This window comes from Anabrus simplex, chromosome 1 (genome assembly GCF_040414725.1).
Source record: "Anabrus simplex isolate iqAnaSimp1 chromosome 1, ASM4041472v1, whole genome shotgun sequence".
Classification (NCBI taxonomy): Eukaryota; Metazoa; Arthropoda; class Insecta; order Orthoptera; family Tettigoniidae; genus Anabrus; species Anabrus simplex.
Window position 1 is genome coordinate 1,035,591,186 of NC_090265.1, and position 20,485 is coordinate 1,035,611,670.

At 39.9% G+C, this 20,485-nt stretch overlaps 1 protein-coding gene across 4 annotated transcripts in view; it reads left to right on the forward strand.

Moving 5' to 3' along the window:
- Nucleotides 1–9,030: 9,030 nt before the first annotated feature.
- The window catches only part of Vti1b (Vesicle transport through interaction with t-SNAREs 1b), a 48,117-nt gene continuing 36,662 nt past the window's right edge, over nt 9,031–20,485 (forward strand). For 3 of the 4 annotated variants that reach the window (XR_010858574.2, XM_067137001.2, XM_067137002.2), the window contains exon 1: nt 9,031–9,216. The gene's annotated coding sequence lies outside the window, so the exon portion shown is untranslated. The remainder of the gene's footprint in view (nt 9,217–20,485) is intronic. The other variant, XM_067137000.2, reaches the window with a different exon arrangement.

Below are 20,485 nucleotides of genomic sequence, written 5' to 3' on the forward strand. Positions count from 1 at the left end.
TTTTTGAGAATCAAGAATCAACAGAAAAACTCATGCCCTACTCTTTTACTTCCTTACAACTTTGTCTTACTGTGTTTCTTATTAATATCATCTGTCAAATACGTAATCTTATTGACAGAAACATAGAAACCTGTGTCATATTATGATTATCGGTACATGAAATACTGAACTTGAAGTACTGTATTTAAAGTACTAAAAGGCAGTTGTAATAAATTACCTTCAGCGTTTTCTTTATTAAGAATGTAATTACCGATACTGCGTTTCTAAAAGGTCACCCCAGTATGTTGACAAACACTGAATGCCTCTTGAGTTGAGTGTATTAAATTATGGATGGTAACTGTTGTTATCCATTCATGTGGTATTTCTTTGGGTTCGAAGGCAAAAATACTCTGCACATGTGCAACAAGAATGATGTTCTTAGCTACTCTTAATTAGTTTATTGATAACCCATGCAGCTATATAGTACCAGCTGTTCGTGGTGATTATTGTTTTAAGAGGAAGTACAACTGGGCAACCATCCTCTATAAACACTAATCAGCAGAAAACAAATGGAAGGGGTCCAACACTTCGAAAAATGAAGGTATCGGCAAAAGAAAGATGAAGGCCACAAAGTGCGTGGAAATGAAAAACTTCCTGGGCCTCGAATGCGCTCGCGGCCGGAAAAGAACAAGTGTTGATCAGGGGAGGTCGGATGGGGGTAGAATAGGTGAGAGCCTGACACAAGTAAGTGAAAGCAATGTAAAGACTCAGCTAAGGGCCTCGTAGTCACAACCCAAATGGATTTCCCCCTGTGGGTGGGGGCAATAGAATAACACCCACGGTATCCCCTGCCTGTTATAAGAGGTGACTGAAAGGGGCGTCAGGAGCTCCTAACTAGGGAGTGTGGGTTGGCGACCACGGGACTCTTAACTGAGCCCTAACATTCATGCATATAATAATAATAATAATAATAATAATAATAATAATAATAATAATAATAATAATAATGGTTAAGGAAAAAAGCCATTGGTAGACACAATTCCTTAAGAAATAGAAATTCAGACACTATTGAGTTAACCTAGGTTAGGCTATTTTAGGGATTACATTAGGATATTATGTTAGGCTACGGTACGTTAAATTACAGTAGTTGGTTAGTGCGAGTGTTGCGATCTTTAAGTATTTGTCCAGCCATAAAATGTCTTCTATAGAGCATTTAAGATGAATGAAATATAGCTGTAAATAATAACTACAATACCGTATAAGACTGATATTAACAATTATTGGTGTAATGATGGCAAGCTGGACACAAATTTTAGTTTGAAGAGATAGGCCAGCGAAATTAAGCAATTACGGTTAAAATTCCTGACCTTGCCGGGAATCGAACCCGGGACCCCTATGACCAGAGGCCAGCACGCACAATATCCCATTTTCCTGCAAAATACAAGTAATAACTCACATCATTACATCGGGCACGCCCACATAACAACGATATTTGAGACCCAATATGGCCGCCACCGCAAAGGATTGTGGTAGCGTGACCAGACCTCCCTAGACAGACCTTGGGCTGTATGACTGACAACAGCTCCCCCTGCAGAAGCAAGTTGATAAGGGGCAGCCATGTTAACGGTTGTCAAAACAAAGCGAATTGGCGCGAGAGCATATGTTGAGGTGACAGAGGGATCGTGCATGCCAATTTAATTTCCTAAGTTTTAAGAAGTAAAAAGATAGATTCTTGCTTTCAATAATGGCAACCGTAAGCTCAGCGTATGGTTGTATTAATCGGAGTAATTAAACAAAGGATATATCGTATTTTAAGTATTGCTGAATTATAGTCGAGATTCCTTTTTGTAATTTCTGTTTGTAATTAAATCCATTTTATTATTTATACAACGAAAGTACGGATAGCCATAGTAATTATTTGTCGGATTATGTTTCAGGTTTCCTTTAAAGAACAAGGAATTAACGGAACAATGCGATGTGAGGACGAAAAGAGATAAATGGTACCGTATTCCACTCATTTCAGTCGCTTATGTTCTTTATATTTTGAAAAGTCACCAACGGCGAATACTGGCAAATGCTGTTCCAACCTTATTTAATTTTCATTCACATTTACAAACAAAGAAAATAGAGCGCCGAAACGTAACCATGAAAAGTCACCTATTTCGGTCAAACGTACAAACGTAGGCAGCCTTATTGTAGATGGCCGGCTCTGTGGTGTAGGGGTAGCGTGCCTGCCTCTTACCCATAGGCCCTGGGTTCGATTCCCGACCAGGTCAGGGACTTTTACCTGGACCTGAGGGCTGGTTTCGAGGTCCACTCAGCCTACGTGATTAGAATTGAGGAGCTATCTGACGGTGAGATAGCGGCCCCGGTCTCGAAAGCCAAGAATAACGGCCGAGAGGATTCGTCGTGCTGACCACGCGACACCTCGTAATCTGCAGGCCTTCGGGCTGAGCAGCGGTCGTTTGGTATGGCTGTAGTGCCATGCTTTGGTATTTAAAACTAGACTACACTTCATATCGGACGACTTTCTAGGTTACCTTTCTGCTAGTAATCCCAGTATGATATGGTAGTGAGAAAAACGCGATATGCCCCCTATATTATAATAAATAATTACATTAAACAATTATAGTGGAACAGTCTCATGGGCCGCTTCTGTGTTGTAGGGGTTAGCGTGAGTAGCTGCCACCCCCCGGAAGCCCGGGTTCGATTCCCGACTCTGCCACGAAATTTGAAAAGGAGTATGAGAGCTGGAACGGAGTTCACTCAGGCTCGGGGGGTCAACCGAGTAAATGTCGGTTTGACTTCCACCTCAGCCATCCTGGAAGTGATTCTCCGTGGTTTCCCACTTCTCCTCCAGGCAAATGCCGGGATGGTACCTAACTTAAGGCCCGGCCGCTTCCTTCCCTCTCCCTTGTCTATCCCAATCTTCCCACCTTCCCACAAGGCCCCTGTTCAGCATAGCAGGTGCGGCCTTCTGGGCGAGGCACTGACCCTCCTTCCCAGTCGTACCCCCGGACCCAAAGTCTCACGCTCCAGAACACTGCCCTTGAGGTGGTAGAGGTGGGATCCCTCACTGAGTCCGTGGGAAAAAACAACCCTGGAGGGTAAATAGATTAAGAAAGAAAGACAGTACTCATGAGGATGCAATAATTTTAAAAATATGAACAGAATGAGGTTGTGACCTATTATAGTTCCCTTTAATTTTAAGGCTTTCTGTCATAAATATTTATGTCCACTGTTTTTATTGTAATTTACGTTTAACCACAACAGCCAAGCAGGGTAACGTTCTTGTTCTGATTTCGAGGCCTATTCGTATGTCACTGTGCAATGATTTAGAACTACCCTACAATGAACTGATCGTGATGTTGGCCTCGTGCTGCAATATGATGAAGTGGCGGTATTCGCAGTCTATGATTTTTAAAGCTTTGAGCTTTCGGCAACGGTCTTTAATTCTACCCCAGTGATTCTGAAATGCGTATTTTCTACACTTTTCGTCATTTAAGGACCATGCACCCTTGCTTGTTTGACCACAGGAAAAATGGCGGACGTTCGTTCTATTAGCTTCACCCAGGCAGCGCTTCCGCCTCTCTATGTTATTCTAGCTCGTTGGTTTATACACATATATTAATACTCGAGGCCGCCACAGGTTCCTAAACATAATTACCTACTTTAAGTATTTAGTTACATTACTCTTGAAAATAGATAAAATTAGTAAAACTTTATATTTTTTGGAAGTGAGTTATACAGAGCTATAGAAAAATTCCAAAGAGAATTTTGATCATAACTAGTAGAATGAATCTGACTGTAGCAAATGTTCTAAATAATTCTTGTTTCATAATTATGAATGTGTGAATCGGTAATTATTGATGTGTTTGAGCGGACTAATTTAGTTTGAATGTTATAGATCATAATTATAGATCCTTTATGTGGAGATTTGGAAGTGATAATATATTACAATGTTTACACAAATATTTACTCGGTGTTAGAATGGGCAGTTTGAAAATTATTTTTAGTGTTCTCTTCCTAAGGACCTCTACCTTTCCAAATAATTCTTAATTACACCATGCACAGACATGTATCATATAAGAGATGAAACTTTCAATAAGAGCATAGTAAATACCGTTGCCTACGTTATAACACAAGGCCTGGAAGTAGAGCCCGTAAAACGCTTTCGAAGTGGTCACACTGAAGTTTAATGCCGAGCCGCTAGGATCGCTTTCTTGCCCCTGTCTACCAGGTTCTTAAAAGAGTTTATTAACCGAGTTGGTTGTGAATGTATTATGTATTCGTCTGATGTTAAGCATTCGCAGTTCCAGTCATGGCTTATTCACGAGAAATTAAAGGTAGTGGAATTTCGTTTCACAAGTTTCCAGTGAATGTTCACTTTTCGAAACATTATGCAGACGAAGTATTACGCATGAGATACGACTTCAAGATGATGAAATTAGGCCTCTGTTCCTAAGTTTTGATCCGAGTTACGTCATAAGAATCGGGCGATCCCAAAATTTGTCACTGGACTTTTTTGTAAACAATGCTACGTGACCGGCGATCATTTGAGAGGCTTCTTCAAACTCAGAAACCTTAAATTAGGAAACCAACCAGAAAAATAATTTGCCCAACAAATTTGGAGTAAATGTTTGTAGCAAGAGCTAAAAATATTGTATTTTCCCTTGGAACAATCTCTGGTTTGAAAAGTGTGGAGGTGGTTTGTCCCGAGAGCATTAAATACAGTTTAAAATAAACCATTTGTTTTATGGAGCATTTTATGAAATTGTTCGATGCGCATGACATCTGCAACACCTCACATGGGACATATTCCAAGAATGAGAACAAACGAGGATCTTTTAGTACTGAAGATGAACGCCTCAGTTAGTTAATTAATGATTTCCTGTCATATATTAAGAAAATTCAAATGTATTCAGTGAAAGTAAAAAGTGATTCACGAGGGAAATGTATCAGGCATAGATCTTGACTATCCAATCCATTGTGGCTTGCGTAAAATACCTCGTAAGTATACATTTGCGATTATGCATTGACGAGGAACCTAACAAACGATGACATCGAGCTCTTCTTCAGCTACCTAAGATGCCAAGCGGAATACAATGACATCATGGTTCGTGTGGCAAAAGAATAGACAGACAGTAAAGGCTGTTTAGAACATATCTCTTCTCCAGCTACTCAAAGTCCAACATTGTGTCTTATTCGTTTTTCAAGATAGAGGAGCCCTCAGATACCGAAAAGCATCGTCTGTGGCACTTTTGCAGTGAACAACGGAATTTGTCACCTCCGCTACTCAGTACTTGCCTCGAAGAGAGTTACTAAAAGGTGTACTTTTTTTTTCGAAAGACATATTCAACAGTGAAATTCAGTGTATAAAGTGTAAAGGCGACAAACCACCTTTCTCTACTCTGAAAATTTCTGAGACCTCTATGTGACAACATTGCTTCGAGCCACTCAAGTAGAAGAGAGAAAGTTTTGAAACTTGATAAGAAGCCCCTCGAAAGGAAAGTTTTGAAACTTCAATGACATATCCAAGCCAATGCAGCACCGCTCTATAAATAAAATACTGTCAATAGTTGCAAAAACATCCACTTCTTTTTATTTAGGATATAATTTACTTATTGACATATATGGCCATGCGAATACAAGGAGCAAGGACGCGATCCTAGCGGCTGAATGGTGAACTAGGATGCCACCCGTTTCCATGAGTGTATTTCAAGGCCTTGTATTATAGCGTATACCCCTCAACAACCCACGGGAGAATTTATATCTCAATCTACTATGGATACCAATCACAGGGATAATTTTATTACAAATAGTCTTCACCTGATTACTCCACGACAGATTTTCATCTAGATTGGGTTAGTGTGATTGATGATAGTTTTTTGTGTGTAGTATATTAAATTTAGAAAATTTACGTTACTGGTCTCGTAATTCATAGTCTCCACCTGATTACTCCACGACAGATTTTCATCTAGATTGGGTTAGTGTGATTGATGATAGTTTTTTGTGTGTAGTATATGAAATTTAGAAAATTTACGTTACTGGTCTCGTAATTCATAGGCCTACTGTGTATATGTTTTGTGTATGGTATTACGTGTACATACTACCTATTTAGACCTAAATACTTATGAACCGACCCCAATGTTTTTCTTTTACCTAATTTAGGCTACGACTTTGTAAAAGTGTTCCACAGATTAGTTATACTTTGCAAATCTGTGCTAAATGCAGTTTGATGTTAAAATAAGCTGTTTTATCGCATAATCCGCAATTTCAAGTGTTCTGGACTGTCGAGTGGTAACATTACGACTAAGATGCTTTTCCGTTACCGGTACTCCAAATTCGTAAAAAGACGAGTACAGTAACAGCACCGAGATGCGCTTGAAATGACTGATTCACATAAGCACTGGTGATCTGGCCATTGTAGCGAAGCGCCAAACGGGTTTCAGCGAGCGAGTGCATTGTAGTGCGCATCGCTATCTCTGTTATTCCATATTTATTTCCGAGTACTTACTGCACAAAAGTACCCCGTGATTGCTTGTTTTTCAATTCTTGTAGTACCTGGTAGCTTATAATATGAACCTGGCAACACAGTGAATATTTACCTGTATTTACCAAGCCGGGACTCAAAATTAATTGCAATTCCTGAGGGATCGACCCGCGAGCGTTCGATAACCGAGTGCTGAACACATGCGCCCCGGGACCAGGACAATTACTTGTTTTCACCCTTTACACATAATTATATCGCTTTACTAATTCTTTCCAGAAATACAGAGGAAATGGTTGTAAATGGTATTTTCAAAACATGAAATTTGTTACAACTTTCTTTATTTCCCAAAGAAGTAGACGAAATTAGTTAATGTTGTCTGACTTGTTTTGACCTAACGTAGGTACCGGTACCGGCGTAAGATAAAATTGTGGATGTTAGTATACTTTTCCTGTGCACTGAGCGCTTAAAGCCAGGCCGTACCAAATATACTATATAGTATGCATTCTATATTATAGTCCGGCTCCATGGCTAAATGGTTAGCGTGCTGGCCTTTGGTCACAGGGGTCCCGGGTTCCATTCTCGGCACGGGGCCTGGGTGTGTGTGTTGTCTTCATTATCATTTCATCCCCATCACGACGCAAAGGTCGCCTACGGGCGTCAAATGAAAAAAGACCTGTATCTGACAAGCCGAACATGTCCTCCGACACTCCCGGCACTAAAAGCCATACGTCATTTTATTTCTATATTACTGTATAGCAACGAGCTAGAATAACATAGAGAGGCGGAAGCGCTGCCTGGGTGAACCTAATAGAATGAACGTCGCGAACACCGCCACTTCATCATATTGCGGCACGAGGCCAACATCACGATCAGTTGATTGTAGGGTAGTTCGAAATCAACGCACAGTGACATACGCATAGGCCTCGAAATCGGAACAAGAGCGTTACCTTGCTTGGCTGTTGTGGTTAAGCATAAATTAGAATAAAAACGATGGACATAAATATTTATAACAGGAAACCTTAAAATCATAGGAACCTACAATAGGTTACAACCTCATTCTGTTCATATTTTTAAAATTACTGCATCCTCATGAGTACTGTGTTCCTTTGTTAATCTGTTTACCCTCCCGGGTTGGTTTTTCCCACGGACTCAGCGACGGATCCCACCTCTACCACCTCAAGGACAGTGTTCTGGAGCGTGAGACATTGGGTCGGGGGATACAACTGTGAGGGAGGGCTGCACCTGCTATGCTGAACAGGGGCCTTGTGGGGGAGAGAAGGAAGCGGCCGTGGCTTTAAGTTAGATATCATCCCGGCATTTGCCTGGAGGAGAAGTGGGAAACCACGGAAAATCACTTCGAGGATGGCTGAGGTGGGAGTCGAACCCACTTCTACTCAGTTGACCTCCCCAGGCTGATAGAATCCCGTTACAGCCCTCGTGCCCCTTTTCAAATTTCGTGGCGGAGCTGGGAATCGAACCCGGGCTTCCAGGGGTGGCAGCTGCTCACGCTAACCAGTGCACCACAGAGGTGGCCCATGAATACTTTACCACAATAATCGTTTAGTGTAATTATTTATTATAATATAGGGGGATATCATGTTTCTCCCATTACCATATCATACTGGGATTACTAGCTGAAAGGTAAGCTTGAAAATTGTCCATTATGAAGTGTGGCATAGTTTTAAAAACCAAGGCAACAGACATCTACAATAAAGGCTGTATACATTTCAAAAATAGCAGTAAAATGCTGTATTTATCATACTTGGTGTACGTTTGAACGAAATAAGTGATTTTTTGTGGTTACGTTTTCTTGGTGGTGGGCGCTCCATTTCCTTTATTTGTAAATGTGAATGAAAATTAAATAGGGCTGGAAATGTACAGAGCATAAGCAACTGAATTGAATGGGATACCATTTATCTCTTTTCGCCCTCATAACGCATTGTTCGGTTAATTCCTTGTTCTTTAAACGAAATCTGAAACAAAATTCGACAAATAATTACCGTGGCTATCCGTACTTTCGCTAAGTAAACAATAAAATGGATTTAATTACAAACAGAAATTACAAAAAGGAATCTCGGCTATAATTCAGTAATACTTACTTAAAGTACGATATATCCTTGGTTTTATTACTCCGATTAGTACAACCATTCGCTGAGCTTACGGCTGGCATTCTTGAAAGCGAGAATCTATGTTTTCACTTCTTAAAACTTAGGGAATTAAATTGGCAAGCACGATCTCCCTGTCACCTCAACATATGCTCTCGCGCCAATTCGCTTTGTTTTGACAACCGTTAACATGGCTACCCCTTATCACCGCCGTCTCGATAAGAGGATCAAGACGGCGGTGCCCCTTATCAACTTGCTTCAAGCAGGGAGCGCTGATGTCAGGTTACAGCCCCTCTATGTTATTCTAGCTCGTTGCTGTATAGTCTATTATTTTGGTCGTACGTTTCTGGAATCAATTATGTGTTTCATCTTTCTTTATATTCTTAGGATTAAGCCGTAATTCTCGTTTGTGATCTTTCCTTAGGACTTCTTTGAGTTCGATAGTCTCTTGTTGTTATTTCTCGTTAATGCATACTCCTTGGTTATGTGTGTCCATTTAATGAATGACAGTTGGGTGTGTGCAAATTAATATGTTTAGGATTTTTGTTGATCTCTAGTGGTAAGACAGTTGCTGTGCGGATTGAACCTTTGCAAGTAATTCATGATACCTTGTCATCTCGTCCATCATATCATTAACAGGTAAATAAATGTAGTTCCTACTTGATGTAGGAAGTATATAACCTATAAGACTTATCTGAAGTCCTGGGTAAACTTTTATTTCGTCTCTGCTTAAAAAAAATGATATGAAGTGTGAAATATGTGGTGGTACTAATGCATTTCCAATAATGACTCTCTTGTGAGATGAAATTATTTGCTGAGGAATGAAAACCCGAGGCTGACACGAAAATAATATTTAATAATATAAGTTATCTTCTCCTGTAGAAATATTTTGTACTTTGTTGATATCTTTTCGTTTCATCAATGTGGGCATGTGTTTGCTATATGCTGTCATATTTTATTGGAGTGACATGAAGATAGAAATAACTCTTTATAATTGGAACATTGATTTATGGTTATTTGGTCCGTTGTTTACGATTGAAAGATAACAGCGTAATTTTTTAGAGTTCTCATTAACAAAAAAATATGGTGATTGTCAAGAATTAAATTAGAGCCTACTCTACAAAGACAAAGGTGCAAGGTATGATCCAAACTCATATAAAGGCATAGCTTTGGAAAACAATTCATTTAAACTGCTAACCACTGTTCTAACTAAAAGAGTCACTCAAGTTGCAGACACTCAGATCCCTGAACAACAATTTAGCATCAGAAAAGGGTGCTCCTGCCTCAAATCTCTTCGTATACCAAAACAGAAGTTCGTAATCTTTATAGATTATACTAGAGCTTTTGACGGCATAGATAGGATTGATAACTCAGTCACATCGTCAAAAGAAATTGCTCTAACAAGAGGATTCTTATAGGGTGTCTCCCTTTGCCCAGTTCTCTTCAACATCATCACATCTGACATTACACAAATATGTCTACCCTACATCATCACTTTATATCTATGCCGGTGACATGGCCTTTGGCTCAACAAACAGAAACCATCTCCAAAGAAAACTTAACCTCTTTATAAACCTGTCGGACCAAAATAAAATGGAAGTAATCCAGGAGAAAACAGTCAAAATAGTGTTCAGAAAAGGTGAGAAAGGTCAGAAGAAGATGGATTATTATATGTAGAACAAAGTGAAAATTGTGAACTCCTGCAGGTATCGGTACCTGGAGGTAACACTGGAACCAACAACAAGGTTTAGGATACCTTTATGGAGAGAGCCATTGCAGTGACCAAGGGAATGTTCAGTATCAAGGACCTCAAAATCCTAAATCTGTCTTGTGTCGTAAAATTCTTCGAGGCTAAAACCATTCTGACCCTGTGTTATGGTATAGAAATCATCTGGCAAAGTCTCAGTGTAAAGGACCTCATGACGCTAGAGAAAATTAAGACCTGTTTCTTAAAGATAGCACTAGGTCTATGCAAATATGCACCCCATTGAGATTATTATATGAACTCGCAAGAGAAACATTCCTTATGGAAGATATATTAGTAAGATTCTCGCTCCCCTTTTTGGATAACTGGGCAGACATTATACAAGAAAGAAGAGGGAAGAAAATGATCAGAGTTTTTCAGCTCAAGTGCAGTGGTAGATCGGTTATGGATAGGACCCAAACAAGACCTTCGTCATTTGAAAATTGGATTACACAATATATGTAGAACAATATTCCATGAATGTCAGTGGGAATAGGCCTACATGTGATCTCTGCAACCTGTTGTGTGACAGATATCATATTGGTAACTGTTTTTAAAAAATAAAAAAAATAAAAGGAAGAAGAGCAAACTCAATCAGTTCCTCTTGTAAGATATGATATATTCTTTCGTTATGCACACTTGTGCGCACTTCTTATATTATTATATTGTTTCCCACAGAAATGTGGAGGGCCTTGTGAAAAGGGTGAACCTGTCTTATATATAGGGCCTGTAAGTTACATATATGTTTTAATGTTTCTTAGGCTTGTAATATGTTTTTCTCTCTTTGTCCACGATACCTGGTTTGAAAATCTGAAACCATGGAAAACAATCTTCAGGGCTGCTGACAGTGGGGTTCAAACCCCTCTTATCTTCCGAATGTAAGTCGACAGCTACGTGACCCAAACCATGCAGCCACTCACTCGGTTAACCAAAGGTTTGTTAATGACCTTTTATTATTATTATTATTTTCTTTTTAGGGCCAGTAAAGGCCATGTCAAATAACTATTAGGCCTACACATTTTTTGAAGTCTTGTTTTGTTGCCCAGATTTGCTACCGGTACATTCTTTCCTTGGCAGCCTAGTGTCTTTCCATCGACAACTACTGTTCTGCTTTTGTTCTTCATTGTAGCCCTTGTAGTTGTTAATTTGTAACAGATACTGTACTCGATTTGAGATGTCCTCTCGCCTTAGTCCAGCCTTGTTGAAGTCCTTCCTCACCTCCTGGAACCACTTGTCAGAAACTTTAGGTCTACTATCAAGTATCTGAAAAATTTGTTTTGTCATTTGCTTTCCATCCATTCTAAACAAATGTCCATAGAATTTCTTTTCCTAACAGTATCCATCAGTCGTTCAGTTTCCCGATACAGTTCATGTTCCTTAACCTATATTGTCTATTTACATTTTTTGGAGCTATTATCTTGCAAAGAATTTTTCTCTCAACCTTCTCAGCATCTCCTAGACTAGCCTTCCCAGTCATTTGGAGGCACTCGCTGACATATAGATATTCTGTTTTAATCACAGTGCTGTAGTGTCCTATCTTCACTTGTAATGAAATTGCTTTTCTGTTTATAAAGGTTGTGAGTTCTACAAAAATCAGTAAGCATCTTTCCTCGCCTGCTGTTGTTGGCTTCCTTTTCACATGTTTTCATTTTGACAATCTCACCAAGGTATCTGAAGCTCTCAACTCTCTGCCCTACCATACCTTGTCTCTGGGTGATGGGGTGCAGTTTTAATGTTTGTCAGGAACTTCGTTTTCTCAAAGGAAATCTGGAGCCTTGCCTTTCCTGCTTGTTCCTTAAGTAGATTATCTGATCTATAGCTGTGTTGATGTTTCTGGACAAGATTGTTAGGCCATCAGCAAAAGCTAGGCATGTGTTCTTGATAGGCCTACTGCTCTTTAATCCTTGAATGTGTAACTTACTAACACTTGCTACAAAATGTATTGGCACACCCTATGTTTCCCCAAAATATGTGTATACAGGAAGCTTGAAAGAAAATAACATGTGTAGGCCTAGTTCTTAATATAATGTAGTCCGGCTCCATAGCTAAATGGTTAGCGTGCTGGCCTTTGGTCATTGGGGTCCTGGGTTCGATTCCTGGCAGGGTCAGGAATTTTAACCTTAATTGGTTAATTTCTCTGGCACGAGGGCTGGGTGTGTGTGTCGTCTTCATCATCACTTCATCCTCATCACGACACGGAGGTTGCTTTCGGGTGTCAAATCAAAAGACCTGCACCTGGCGAGCCGAACATGTCCTCGGACACTCCCGGCACTAAAAGCCATACGCCATGTACTACCAAACTACCTATACAATGCACTGCCATCACAGCAATAACACAAAAGAAGTATGTAGTTACACAAGGACATCCACCTTAACACTGAAAAACAAGTATTGGCACAGTATACTACTAAAAATTGTAGATGTTCATGCGTACGTTTCAGTATCGTGTATGCAAGCCATTAGCATGAATGACAGCCTCCAGAAGTTCCGGCATTGAATGCACCAATTTCCTCGTTTCAGGTGCAATTGCCGACCATCTATCTTGTAGAACTCCCTTTAGTTCTTTACCAGACGGGCGGTGCTTGGCCTTTTCTCTTCCAAGATTATCCCACAAATGCTGGATGGGATTCATTATCCCACAAATGCTCGATGGGATTCAAATCGGGGCTCTATGGTGGAGTACAAAGTCGTCTGGGAGCATTATACAGTAACCATTCTCAAGTTCTTAAAGCAGTGTGTTTGGGATAATTCCTGTTGGAAATGGAAGACCCCATCCAGGCCGAGTATTTATACACTGTTGGATAAATTATCCCGCAACACACCAATGTATTTGTACTGATCCATATGTCCTTCAATAAAGGCCAGCATTCCAACTCCTGAGGATGCCATGAACCCTCAAACAATAACATGTCCACCACGATGCTTTTCTGTTGGCACTGTCATGTTGGTGTAATTCGGTGTTAGGTTTTCGCCACACTTTCTTCCGTTCATCAGAACCAAATAGGTTGAACTTCGACTCATCTGAGAATATGACAGTGTCCCAGAATTCCAGCAGTTTTCCACAATATTCCTGGCAAACGCAAGGCATTTCTTCCTATTTACCTCCCAGATATATGGTAAATTTCATGGGGATCTACCATATAGGCCTATATCGGCGCTATGCAAGACATTCCGTACTGTCTGTGCACTTACTGTCTTGTAAGATGTGGCGACGTCGGCAGCTAACAAGGCAGCACTTCTTGTCGAATATTTTTGGACTAAACGTACAATGCACCATCTCTCTCGTGTGAGTTTCCGTGGGGGACCTGATCTGACTTTGTTTTCTGTAGATCCAGGCTCCTTATATTTGTGTGTAATAGTGGAGAAGCTGATGGTAAGCATTCTACCGATCTCTCAGTAACGTCTACCTTGTGAGTGTAGTAACACAATGTTCTCTCGAATGACGGATCCTTTCTTTGGTCCCATGTGGACAGTACTGAGCACTACCGCATTTACCGTCAGACTGACTGGTAAACAAGCCTTAGTGATGATACAGACATATGACCTTGTGTTCCATGCTGTTTCCACCACCGAGGCATACGAGGGCTCCACTGTTCCAGTAATTATTTGGCTCTTCTAATAGTGTATTTTCCTTTCGAAATCGCTCGTTGCTCGTGTCCCTGCATAATATCGTACGTAATATTGTGTATCTACCATATCTCTGTCTACGTGTATATCTTGCATGTCACATTGTCATTCATTGCTCCCAATAGTACAAGAACATGGGGTGTGCCAATACTTTTTGTAGCAAGTGTAGTTTAACAAACCTTTCTTACCGGGCGAGTTGGCCGTGCGGTTAGGAGCGTGCAGCTGTGAGCTCACATCCGGGAGATAGTGCGTTTGAATCCCACTGTCGGCAGCCCTGATGACGATTTTCCGTGGTTTCCCATTTTCACACCAGGTAAATGCTGAGGCTGTACCTTAATTAAGGCCACGGCCGCTTCCTTCCAATTCCTAGGCCTTTCCTCTCCCATCGTCGCCATAAGACCTATCTGTGTCGGTGCGACGTTAAGCAAACAGAAAAAAAAAAACTTTCTTGGAAAGTTATCCTTCCCATTCGCAGATAACTTTCCCAAACACACAGTTGAAGAGAACTGGTGATAACCCATCACCCTGTCTGACTCCAGTTTGTATTTCAAACAATTTAGAAAATTCTCCCATGAATTTCACTTTTGACAGTGTGTGTGTTAAGGTTTCTCTCATGATGCCTTTTGTTTTCAGATTATGCTAATATGTCAAGTAACTTAGTACTCCGCAAAGATTACTACTACATCCTTTGAGATGCAACTTTCCAGTACGCTTTCCAGGCACCATACCTTATTTGTTTAACACATGATCTTCCTTACCTAAATCCCCCTTGGTATTCATCAAGTTGGTGATCTATATGCTCCACTAGCCTATTTTGAAGTGCTTTAGATAGTACTTATGTATCTGGTAAAAAAATGGAAATACCAAGGTAATTGTTGACATCAGTTCTTTCCCTTTTCTTGTGTAGAGGGTGAACTTAACAAAGGAAATTTAATATGCCCTCCTATTCAGTACATACACATCTCCATCATTAGATGGAGTAATAATAGGCATACATATTTCAACTTGTTTGAACCATCTTCAGTGAAAAAAATGTTATTTACATATTTGATGCTAAAAATGTGTTAAAACATAATGAAAAAAGAATGAAAACAAATGAGACATGACAAAATTAAAACATTAAGTGATTATGATGAGGTTGTGGATCTCTTAGTCTAAAACATGCAGTGTGCTACAATTTAAAAAAACGAGGACAAATTCACTGTACTAAATTTTAAAATGACAGTCTGTCTTCATTGAGTCACCATCACAAATAGTTAAGAGGGCAGCGAAAACTTGAGAAACTATGTTGGAGAAGATAACAAATGACAGGTAAAATGTATGTGACACATAGTGGAATCTGCCACTGAAGTTCAAGTCTGCAATGGAAAAAATAAGATTGTATGAGAAAGTTGGGCTAATAAGTAAATAGGTAATAAGTGTGAAGAAAACTTTAAACTTACTTATTAAATAGTTGTCCCCTCGAACGGCCTGACCTTCTCAAATTTAACGGTCTCTTTCTCACTGATCATGTCTATTGTTGGCTCAGCTGTGTTGGAAAGGATGGGAGGAGTGGAGGGGAAGGGGAGGGGTGCAGGGCTGGTGGGGAGAGGGGGGAGTAAGGAGTGGTGTTGAGTTGGAGAGATGGAGGCAGGGGTTTTTTTTTTTATTATAGAAGAACTGACAAATATATGGAATGAATGTTTCAAGTAGAATGTTCTTTTTTTCGTTAATTTCATTAAAATTATAAGGGGGGTTCATAAACTGATGTATATCGATGTGGATGCTCTCGAGAATGTTGAGCAAGGTGCCTTTTTGCTAATAATGCAAGATCTTAAGATCTTTATCTATTGTTGTGTATTCGTGACTGGATTCTTGTAGTAAAGGGTGAATCAGTGCCATTTTCCAATCATCAGGTATCCTTCCCGTTTTCCAGAGTTGCCACCGAGCTCTTCCCATTTTCACACCAGGCAAATGCTGGGGCTGTACCTTAATTAAGGCCACGGCTGCTTCCTTTCTACTCCTAGCCCTTTCCTGTCCCATCATTGCCATAAGACCTATCTGTGTCGGTGCAACAACTTGTAAAAAAAATATGTTTCCATTTCTAGGCTTAACATTTTGCTTGTGATTTCACCACCACTAATGAGCCTCTCTGCTGTTGTTGAGTCTTCTCCAGAGGCTATATTGTTAATTCCACAACTATCTTTTGAATTTCTTCCCAATTTGGTGGAACTTAATTTTTATTTCTTTGTTTTGAAGACACTTTTGGCCATTTATCCATGGGGTTTTCGCTGTTAACCAGTTTCTCAAAATAGTTGGCCAGAATGTCGCAGTTTTTCTTTATTATTCACTGTCAGTTTCCCCATCTTCTTTCCTAAAGCTCAGACTTGGTGCTTGATAGCTGTTCAACTGCTGTTTGAAGGTCCAGTAAAAATTTCTGCTATTATTCCTCTTAAATTTGGAATCAGTGGCCTGGATTTCTTCCACGATTTGGTTTTCTTTTGCTTGTCAGATAGTTTTGGCTGTTTGTTTCTGCACTTCTTTGTAAGTGCTAAATTTATCTTCCATTTTATCTGCACACCATAGTTTGTAGGCTGTTTTCTTTGATCAATAGCCTTATCACAGGCCATGGTCCACCAACTGTGCTTGCGTTTTCTTCTTAATAGAGCTATTCCTTGTGCAGTTTCTACAGTGTTATTCTGGAAGTCCATCCATGTCTCAGTTTTTCATTCCTGCAACAGTTATTGAAATTCTTCCTTGTTTTAAGTTTTTCATGGTCAGTCTTTATATAATTTTTTTGAGCCAATCTTTGCTTGTTTAATGAGAGAGGTCTGAGCTTATTGCAATGACTTATTATTATTATTATTATTATTATTATTATTATTATTATTATTATTATTATTATTATTATTATTATTATTATTGAGCACGTAGAACCATTATTTAGCACTGGACTTCTTGTTATTATTATCTTCCCAAAACTTCCTCATCCTTTCACTATGGGCTTGTCTTCTTCCTTGTGTCAAAGCATTTTTGAGTTTCACGTTTCTGGCTGTTGGGTTCTTGGATGTGAACTTATGTGAATTGATTTTTTTTGTCTGAATGTGGTCCGTGTAGTTGCCAGTGGGTCAATGTTAATTTCTGCAAGGTCGCTTTGAGTGTCTGCCAACCAGTGTAATTTGGTTTGACGGGTTCCCTTAATGATGAAAAAGATTTTTTTGGTCAGTCGGGAGTCATCCGTTTGTGCCAAGTGTCCGTAAAATTTCTTGTGCCTCTTCCATGCAACTGAGGAGAATCGCTCAGTCATAGAATACAGTTCTTCTGAGCTTTCACGCATCCAGATACCGTCTTGAATCTTGGGTCCAAATATCTTCCTGAGTATCTGCTGTTCTATTTTCTCTATGTCCTTGATGTTGATGGTTAAGGATGACGTCTCAGTTGCTGAGAGTGCTTCTGGGAGAACAACTGTGTGGTAGTGTCAGAGTTTGGCTTAGGTGGAAAGCGATTTCTTATTGTACATATTTTAAATGATTGTGTAGGTTTTACGTAATTTTTCTGCACATGTTATATTAGCTTTTTATCACCTTCAGTGTTCCCGATAATTTCACCTAAGTACTTGAAGTGCTTAACTTATGTGATGTTGCCATATTTGGTTCCAAGTGATGTCAGGCTTTGGTTCTTGGAGTCCATGTATTGTGTTTTCTCGTAAGAGTTTTGGAGGGTGGTCTTGTTGGCGATTTTGTGAAGATCCTCGATGGCATATCTGGCTTTCTGATGAGTCCAGGTAATTATTGCTAGGTTGTCAGCAAAGGCAAAGCACTTTATGTTGATTCTCTTACCTTAGTTTCCATACTTATTCCAGGTACTTCCTCCTTCCAGGTTTTATAATCTTATCTGGTACCAAATTAAACAAGAGTGGCGACACCCCATCACCTTGTCTTACTCCTGTTCTGATTTGAAAAGGTTTGGAGATTTCAGCCAAGATTTTACTTTAGAGGTTGTGTCTTTCAAAGTCTGTTCAATTAACGCAGTTGTTTTGCTATCCACCCCACATTCATGCAGAATATTGAACAGGATGATGCAGTCAATAGACTCGTATGCTTTTTTAAAGTCTACGAAAATGGTGACTGTGCAGTTCGACTGGCAGTGTTGTAGGCAGTATCCTTGAGGTTCCAGATCTGTTCTGTGTATGATTCGAAGGGGTCGGAAGCCTGCCTGGTATTCACCGATTAAATGTTCTGTCTCTTGCTCCCAACCTGGTGAGGAGGGCACGTGAGAGCAGTTTGTAGATGATTGATAGAAGTCAAATACTTTGATAATTGATTGGATCAGTCTTGTCACCCTTTTTGTGTAGTGGGTGAATGAAAGTGGTTTTCCAATCTGATGGTATGATGCCAGTTTCCCGTATATTTGCAATGATGCTTTGTAGTTTATCAACCATGAGTTCCCCTCCAATCTTGATCATTTTGGCGATTAAGCCACCTTCCCCTGGTGCTTTGTTGCTTTTAAGATGTAATAAGATGTTTTGTATCTCCTCGTGTGTAGGTGGTTTGGAGTAGTTGCATGAAATTGGAGTCTTTCTGTAAGTGGTTCACTGTTGTGTAGCTTCTCGAAGAACTGATTCAGGATTTCACTATTATTGGCCTTTGTATTAGTCTCAAGTGTTCCATCAGGGCGGCAGAAGCAATGACTGGGTGCATTGAAGTTTGCTAGTTCTTCCCTGAACGTCTCGTAAAAATTTTGCATATTGTTCCTTTTGAAATTCCTGTCGATTTCCTCCAATCTTCTGTGATGATATGAGGATTTAACCCTTAAATATGCTGCATTGCATATGTTCAAAGGAAAATGTAGGCCTACTTGCTTTTTATATCTGATTTACGAGTTTACTAGTGTGCATTCATTTCTGAAGTGTTGCCGTATCTACAGTAATCGTACAGTTTTGCATGTTCTGGTGTGTAAAACATTCAAAACTTAACATTTTACTGATCCAGATAAATTTTAAAAAATTGTTTTTTACATAAATATTTTAAAAATATTTTTTTCATAATGTATTACTTTCGGAATGAAAACAATAATATTTGAAAGAAATAATAAATCGCGCATTTAAGGGTTAATATGTCTGCTTGTTTTGGATGTTTCCTTCTGTGTTTCTGGAAAGTTCTTCCAATTCTCTGGTGTTTGGTGGCTGTGCCAAGTTGTCCAGGCTTTGATGCGGGATTCCAGTGCTCTGTCACAGTCTGAAGTACACCATCTGTGTTTCCGTTTCCATGGTGGTGGGCAGAGTTTCTTTGATGATTGTTTGGATGGTCTCACAAAGTTCTTCCCATGTTTGTTTGTTTGTCTCCAGTGATTGTTCAAATTCCTGACAATGTTCTTTTTAAGTATTCCAGATCTGTGCGAAAGAATTTAGATTTTCAGTATTTCTTTCGATTTGGTATGAAGCAGACTTTGATCTGAGAGAGATGCTGGTCCATGTAACCCTTGCGCACCCTCACATTCATGATTTCTGGAAAGAATTTCCTGGTTATTGCTACATGATTGATTTGATATTCCCCGATGTGGTTGATTGGTGATTTCCATGTGGTCATTTTCTGCAGTGGTTTGACGTGTATGGACATTAGTTGGAGGTTGGCCATTCTACATACATTGATCAAGCGATGTCCATTGGCATTTGTTTTTTTATGTGCCAAAAAATTTCCAGTGATATGTGATATTTCCGTTCTTTGCCAATTTGAGCACTGAAATCACCGAGGTGGACCTTGACATGGTGTTGAGGGATCTTAATGAGTGCCTGTTCAAGTTGTGACCAGAACTTCTCGATTTTGCTGTTTTTTATTTTTTATATTTATAGATGTTGAGGGAATCAACATCTATATCATCTGATGGCCAGGCAGGCATCAATTTTCGAAATTTAGACAAAATCTCTCATAGTGCATTGGCACTGCCGGTGGCTCCAGGTAGCCTACGCAGTGGCTTCCACGGTGTACACTAGCCATGCTTCTTGGTAGGTGTGCTATTTACCAACTGATGAGCCCAGTTTAGCACACTGGGGTGAAACGCTGGCCCTAGGAATGAGTTAGCTGGAAAATTTATAATGTCCAATAATGGACCAACTCCGAGGGTAATCCCAAAAATAAAGTCTCCTATTTTTTTATAAATACAGAACTCTGTTGGTGTGGCTGTTGGTCACAATATTGTGAAGAGTGTTTCCCGTGCTCACATATAAACATGTGCACGCCGCACTGAGGTACTCAGTCTTGGCAGCCGTTGAGAATGGAGCTTCTATTGGACGTTACTGCAGAGTGTGAAGTGCATGCAGTTATTTGGTTTTTTAATGCATAAGGTACTGAACCAATTGAAATCCATCGCCAATTGACGGAAGGGTATGGCGAGTTGTGCGTGGATTCAAGCAAACACAGTCTGCCGGTAAAGTCATGGCAACTGTGTATTGGAATCAAAAAGGGGTATTGTTGGTCGACTTTATGCCCTGTGGGACCACAATTAATGCTGACAGGTACTGTGAGACCCTGAAAAAACTCAAAGGGGCAATTCAGAACC